This window comes from Ictidomys tridecemlineatus, chromosome 12 (assembly GCF_052094955.1).
Source record: "Ictidomys tridecemlineatus isolate mIctTri1 chromosome 12, mIctTri1.hap1, whole genome shotgun sequence".
Classification (NCBI taxonomy): Eukaryota; Metazoa; Chordata; class Mammalia; order Rodentia; family Sciuridae; genus Ictidomys; species Ictidomys tridecemlineatus.
In genome coordinates, this window is record NC_135488.1 from 92451755 (window position 1) to 92459003 (window position 7249).

The 7249-nt window shown below is 41.2% G+C and overlaps 1 pseudogene; it reads left to right on the forward strand.

The window, feature by feature from the left end:
• The first annotated feature begins 5859 nt into the window (after positions 1-5859).
• LOC101972993 (BBSome-interacting protein 1 pseudogene) lies at positions 5860-6063 on the forward strand (annotated as a pseudogene).
• Positions 6064-7249: the final 1186 nt, after the last annotated feature.

Here is a 7249-nt window from a genome sequence, read left to right on the forward strand (position 1 = left end):
CAGGAAGCCATGAAGTCTTTCAGAGAAGAGGTGATAATTGGAGCTGTTTTTGTCAATACCAGGTGAAGGAAGCTCTGACCGCCTCTGCAACACTCACCACATCCCCCACCCCAGCCAAATCCAAGTCTCCAAGTCCAGCCTATGTGGTTCATTTGTACAACTACCATCAATTATGAGAAATACTGATGCATAAACTATATTAAAGTATGTCATATTGGTCGATAGCACTCAGATCTACACAGATCCAGAGCCCTTAAGCATACCCACCAGCAGCCCTAAATCAACTTTTCTAGTATCTTCTTAATATTTGGGCTTTGTGCATCCCCTTGACCTGTCTGCTAAAGAAACCATCTCTGGATTGAACTTTTATTCTATTTAATATTTCTTTCTTTCTTTCTTTAAGACAGCCATAATCTTTAAGGGATCATTCTCATTCATCATTTTTTCCACAATAAATATTTTCATTGCAAAAGAAACCCCATTATGTTCATTAGACTTTCCTTAAATATGTATCAGTTAAAACACTATTCGATAGTAAAGAAATATCATAAACTAGGTGTTGTAAATGATAAATCTTTATTTCTCACAGCTCTAGAGGTTGAGAAGTCCAACAACAAAGCATTAGGCAGATTCAGTGTCTGATGAAAGCTAACTTTCTGATTTCTAAGATGACTTATATCCTAGTAGAAGAGGCGAAGGATTCTCTTACATAAGGACACTAACTCCAGTCCTTAAGGCCCTACTCTCCTGAATTCATCACCTCCCAAAGACCCCAACTTTTTAATATCACTTTGGGGGTTAAGATTTCAACATATGAATTTTAGGGGAACACATACATTTATAGATTCCACAATCATGTTTTGAGGCAAGGAACATTTGGCCACAAGGTTTAGGGCAAGAAAAGTGGAGATTCAGTGGAGACCAGGTGAAGGAAGCTAAGGTGATTTGATCAAATAATTGGGCAGAGGGTGTTTGGGCATGTGGGAGAGACTCTTGTGTCAGATTTTTCAGGGTGGCACTGGTTCTTTTGAGTGTCAAATGGAGAGACTCACAAATAGCAGGTGTAAAGGCTGTTCTACATAACTGAGGGGAGAAGGCAACTAAACCTGCTTTATCCCAGCCCCAGAATGCAAATGTTCAAGCTCCCCAATTCAGAAGTCTAGTTGATCCTCCTCCAAGTCTCCAGCACCTCTCCCAAAGGGTCCTTTGGGGGCAGTGCATTCCTGGTCCTGTCCTGATTTGCTAGTAGATGGATACCAGTGACTAGAAGTTCTTGTTGCATCATGCAGAGACACAGAAGCTAACCAAAGTCTCCATCTTCTGAAATGACTATAGGGCACCAGAAATCTCCCCATAACGAATATAGAGAGGTTCTTCCATGCTCACCTCAGAGAAAAAGCAGCTGGTCTGGAGGATACTGGAGGGAAAAGCTCTTTCATTATCTGACATGAGGCAGCAATGATCCCTCACAGCTGGACACCAAAGGACACCTTCTCAAAGAGGAGGGGCCTAGGGTTTGGGAAGTGGCTGAGTCTTCCCTGCAGAAGACCACAGAGTAGTCAAGAGCAGTGGGCACTGTTTCTGCAGCAGGGACAATGGGAGGTGGTTAGGACCCTGCTCTGCTAGCTGCTGGACTTTGGAATGGAGCAGTCCTCCATCACCCTCAGTCAAGGAGGTGATGGGTTTCAAAACATGCTACCCCCAAAGAGGGCAACTTGGCATTTGAGAAAACAGCAGATGCAGGAAGGTCTCTCTCACCTTTCCATGTCTTTACCCTTTTCCCCCAAGGCATAAGATAAGATCTAGGAAGGATTTTCTGACCTTCCACTAAAATAAATCATAAGACCTTCTTAGTGAGGAGCCCTCCCTATGCCCAGAAGAAAGGAACATTCTTATCCCTGAAAACACAGGATCAAAGGAAAGAATCAGAACTATAGGCCTGGCTAAGTTCCCCTAAATGTATTCCTCTTGGATCCCACCCCTTTGTACAATTACATGTCTCCATAATTGTCCACTATTCATCAAATAACATAAAAATATACAAGTTGAACTGTTTCTTTGGGAGGCTTCAGTTCTTGATGAAGTCTATATTATGTAAAATTTTAATAAGAGTTTCTCTGGTTAAGCTGTCTTTTGTCCTAGGAACCTCAGCCAGGAACACAGGATGGGGAAGGAAAAGGAATTTCTCCTTCCTTACAAAGGCCAAAGTAGCATACCAGACAAGCCATCCTGGATCTCAAATGCTTCCGCCTCCACTGTCTCACGGCATCACCTGCCTGGTGGGCCAATCTTCAGTAAATCCCCAAAAGAAAAAGATTTCAGTCTCCCCCTGTCTGAGGAATTCCAAGGTAAACCTCACTCTTGAGCTACACTGGAGAAAAGCTCATCTCTCGCTAAAGAAAAGAAAAAGCACAACTTCATCCAGAAGGAACGCTGCTGCATAGCGAGGGCCATAGTCAGAGGGGGTTGACACTACTGTCCAAACCACGGGCAGTGAGGCTGGCTGTCTCACAGAAACCCATGCTATTTGACCCGGCTTTACTAATCCGACTTCATTTCCAATCACACTAGACTTTTTTTTTTCTTTTTTACCATCTGTTTTCTCATGAGAAGGTGGATGATAAGCCTGTAGCCAAGAAAAAGAGAAGGTAAGCAGGAAAGATCTTAATGCAAAGGAGGGACATTTAAATAAGCCTCCTTTGCAGCTGTATCCCAGAGCAGTCAGGCTGAGGTGGGATAGAAGAAATAGAATAGGAGACGAACAGGGAATGAGAGACTCTAACCTCCAATCTAAAAACTCCATGAACACCCTTCCCTTCAACCTCCCAGCCCTGTTTTGTTTGTTTGTTTGTTTGTTTTATCTAGGCCTAAATTCTTAAAACATCCAATAAAATTGTAGAGTATCTCATTTGCTTACAGAATGTATTTAGAGACTAAGTAAAAGAAGCCTAGAGAGAAATGTTGTTAAAGATCCATGATATGGGGGCAATCTAATTGACTAGATGATAGCAGCAGCAGCTATCGACTAGATAATATCAACCTGAAGATTCTAAGAAGAACCAGATCTCTGTGGCCCAGTCTGTGCTCCACCATAAAAAGAATCAAGTTCATTAGGCTGATGCCACCTGTATGCTTCTCATGGTCCCCATTTACATAGTTTCCTTTAAAAAAAAAAAATTGAGACCCCCCAAAGCATGTCTGAAGCTCCACTTCATGTACCCCTCTACCTTTGAGTGCATATCCTGCTCTAGTATTTGTTTTCCTGAATAAATCTTGCTGTCCTAAATAAATCTCCACTTGTGCATTTTTTTTTTTCAAATTTTTTTTTTAGTTATAGATGGACACAATATCTTTATTTTATCTATTTATTTTTAGGTGGTGGTGAGGATCGATCCCAGTGCCTCATGCATGGTGAGGCAAGCGCTCTATCACTGAGCCAAAACCCCAGCCCTCCACTTGTGATTCCTTTGACATATCTATCTGTGATGTAGGTTAAGAACCTGCCGGAGGGATGAAAGAGTTGAGATCCCCTTTTCTCCTTTGAGGATCTCTTTGGACTCCATCTAGTGAAAAGGAAACAAAGTCTAGAAAGTCTAGGCCATTTATCCTTACTGTGGATAAGACAGGTGCTGAAGGGGAGGGCGGGATTTCACATAACATGAGGCCCACCTGCGCTTGTAGGTGGGCAGTGCTAATATATCTACTTTCCTGCCCTTTACCTTCATCATTCATGCCAGACAATTCAGAGTTGAGTATGTGGAATTGCCAATTGACAGAATGACCCAACCCTGGGGAGACAAACAAGAATCGAGGTCACATTACCCATCCCAAAGAGGCCCCTAAATCCTCTTATAATCACAGTATTGCTGTCAGAACAGGATCCAGACCATTGTCTTTTTAAATATTTCGCTCACCTAGAAGCAAGCAAACAATAATCATGTCTGAATCAATGTCTTAAATTCTATGCTAGAGGAAAACAAAGACTCTTTGTGTTGAATTGGATAATCCCACTGAGCCAATTTGCAGGAGACCAGTCCTATTCCTTTCTTTTCTGAGAGGGAGATTCTTATAACACCTTCCCAACCACAGTGAACATCAACTCATTATTGTGTAAGACAATAAGGCCTTCAAGAGGGAGTGGAATATACAAATATTAAGATACTCCGCTATTCTGATTTTACCTTTTCACAAGTCAATTTTTTAAAAATAAATATTCACAGCCAGGCACGGTGGTACACCACTTGTAATCCCAGCAACTCGGCTCACATTTTTGAGGTCAGCCTCAGAAACTTAGTGAGGCCCTAAGCAACTTAGAACCTGTCTTCAAATTTTAAAAATGGCTGGAAATATAGCTCAGTGGTAAAGCACCTCTGGGTTCAATCCTCAGTACCAAAAATATTTACAAATTTGATTATATTCAGATATTTGTTCCTAGCTAAGGACCCTCTTTTATTAGTTCTTTCCTCTTGTAAAATAAAGACAAAAATCTACTCTCCCACATCCACACCCTGCTCAGTAAACTACTTTCTGTTGACATATATATAAGATTTCCTCAATCCTAAGATATATATATTTCCACATGTTACATTTCTGAAATTAAATGAGTCTTACAATTAGTGTAAACATCCAATGTAGTGTTTGGTCAAAATGTTGTTTTTAAATAAAATATTCTAGAAACCAAAAAACTTCTTTCCCTTGTGGTCATAAAAATCTTTCTCTTCAGAAGGTAAGTTCCCCCTCCCCCGGCCTCCAGTGAAAGGGCTGGTATTCTTGTTCTGTAGCAGGTAAAGAAGCATCAGAAAACATACCAGCACTGGGTGTGGTGGCTCATGCCTGTAAACTCAGCCTCTCGGGAGGCTGAAGCAGGAGGATCACAAGTTCAAAGCCAGCCTCAGAAACTTAGTGAGGTCCTAAGCAACTAAGTGAGACCCTGTCTCAAAATAAAAAAGCCAAAGAGGGCTGGAGATGAGGCTCAATGGTTAAGCACCCTGGGTTCAATCCAGAGGCCCGAGGCGGGGGAGGGGGTGGGCAAAACCAAAAAGAAAGAAAAGAAAATATACCAGCACTAACAACTAAATCTGGGACTTCTGAGGTCTCTCAATAGCTGCTATTCTCACTAGTCTGAGCTGTCCAGCCTGCATGCTGATACCAGCTCCTTCAAGGGCTTTGCAAATTCCAGTTAGTTACTTTGACCCTACAAGCCTCATCGGCCAATTGGTAATGAAGTAACACCAATTTCATAGGTCTGTTAGGAAGTTACCTTACATCATTCATGTCATCTCAGCAGTGTCATAGAGGGTGTGGTACATGTAAGTGTTCAATAATGTGAGCTATTATGTTAACTGATAAACGAATGATTACAGCAAGGAAATGAGGCATAACCAGGAGTTAGCTTCTTAACAGGCTAGAATTGGTTTAGAGAAAGGTAAACGGAGTAAAAGACTATGCTCTTAGAGTTGGGGAGAAAAATGAAAGAAAGGTAATGATGTGGAAAAGAGAATGGGAAGGAAGAAGAAAGGCACAATATGTATTTATGGAAATTTGATTTTAAAAGCTAAAGAGTAAATTTTGATCCAGCAAGTAAACTAGACAGGATATATAGAGTCCAGAGAGCTTCCTGACTTCCTGTCTCCAGCATGATACAGATTTTTCCTTTGCCTAATCTCAGCGTTACCTTGGGCAACAGCTGATTGGTCTGGAAGGAATGCTTCTTTACAAGATTATGACATTATGTAGTTCCTTCCGTAGACTTTAGTCAAGAACTCTGACATCTTGATATTACCAGATTAGATGCTAAAACAGCAAGAAAATGACCAGAACTTGCAGGGGGAAAAAATTAATGTATGCAACAATTCAGATATGGCAGAAGTGAAGTCAATGTTCCAGAAAGTTCTTCCAAACCAAGGGCAGTTGTCTGGGGAATGCGTAATCACAATGGTGCTGTGTAAACAACTTTTAGCCTTAAAATCTTTGACTCTGGAAAAACTGGAGAAAATGCAGCAAGCAGCACAGGATACAATTCACCATCGAGAAATGTCAGAAAAAGAACACAGCAGCAAATAACCCATTGATGAGAACTTACCATAGGGAACACCCTACTTTATCTACCTACCACTTGATAACTAAAAAAATCTTCTGCGGCTGTATGCTGAAAGTAGTATTTAATAACACTAGTAAAATTCATAATTCATATAAATGAAAATAAAATCCCCAAGATGGGTAAAACTTGTGAATTTAAACAGTGGTTTGTACTGCCAGGTGCGGTGGCACACACCTGTAATCCCAGCAGTTTGGGAGGCTGAGACAGGAGAATCCCAAGTTCAAAGCCAGCCTCAGCAAAAAGCGAGGCTCTAAACAACTCAGTGAGACCCTGTCTCTAAATAAAATACAAAAAAAAAAAAAAAATAGGACTGGGGATGTGGCTCAGTGGTCGAGTGCCCCTGAGTTTAACTCCCACTACCCAAAAACAAACAAAAAACCAGTGGTTTGTGTTGACCACAAGCAGTTAAAAGTTTAAATCAAATCTTACAGAATTTTCCTTTTACTCATGTTGTTAGAATTGCAAATTGTTCTTCATTTCTACTGCTATCAGTTTTATACTTACAGGCATAAGTGACTAATATAAGTAACTTTTATATTCAGAGGATCTTTACATGTTTATTAAATACCAGAATTTGAAGATAAACACACACACACACACACACACATGCACTTCAGATGAAGATTTGTCATAGATGTGAGTCATGATTCTGTGTTCCTAGGTTGTCCAGTAGCCAGGTTTCCTCTGTTTTGTTGATCTACCATCCTCTGAAATGATGTTTTTATCCAAATTAATAAGTTTAGCTCTCCAGCATCAGGTCCGCCATCCAGATGTGGGAAAGGAAATAGATATGAATTGGAAAAACCATCAACTTCTGTTTTAAGGACATGACCCAGAAGTTAAACATGTCACTTATGTTCACTTCCCTTTAGCCCCAGGCCCACAATAAGCTGTAAGGGAGGTGGGAACTGTGGGCCAACTCACCCAAGGGAACAGGGGAGAAGAGCCAGGGAAACTGCTCTAGAGAGCAGGATCTCATCCTAGAGAGTGTACCCAGCAGGAGCAGAACCCAGAGGGCTAGACACGGGCCACATTGAGTTCTCCCCCTCACAGAGCAGTTCCCCCTATGAACCATAATGTTCTATTGTTAATAGGTGAAGAAGAGACTTCTAAATCCATTGAGCCCATAAATGGTAGACCTGAGCCTGA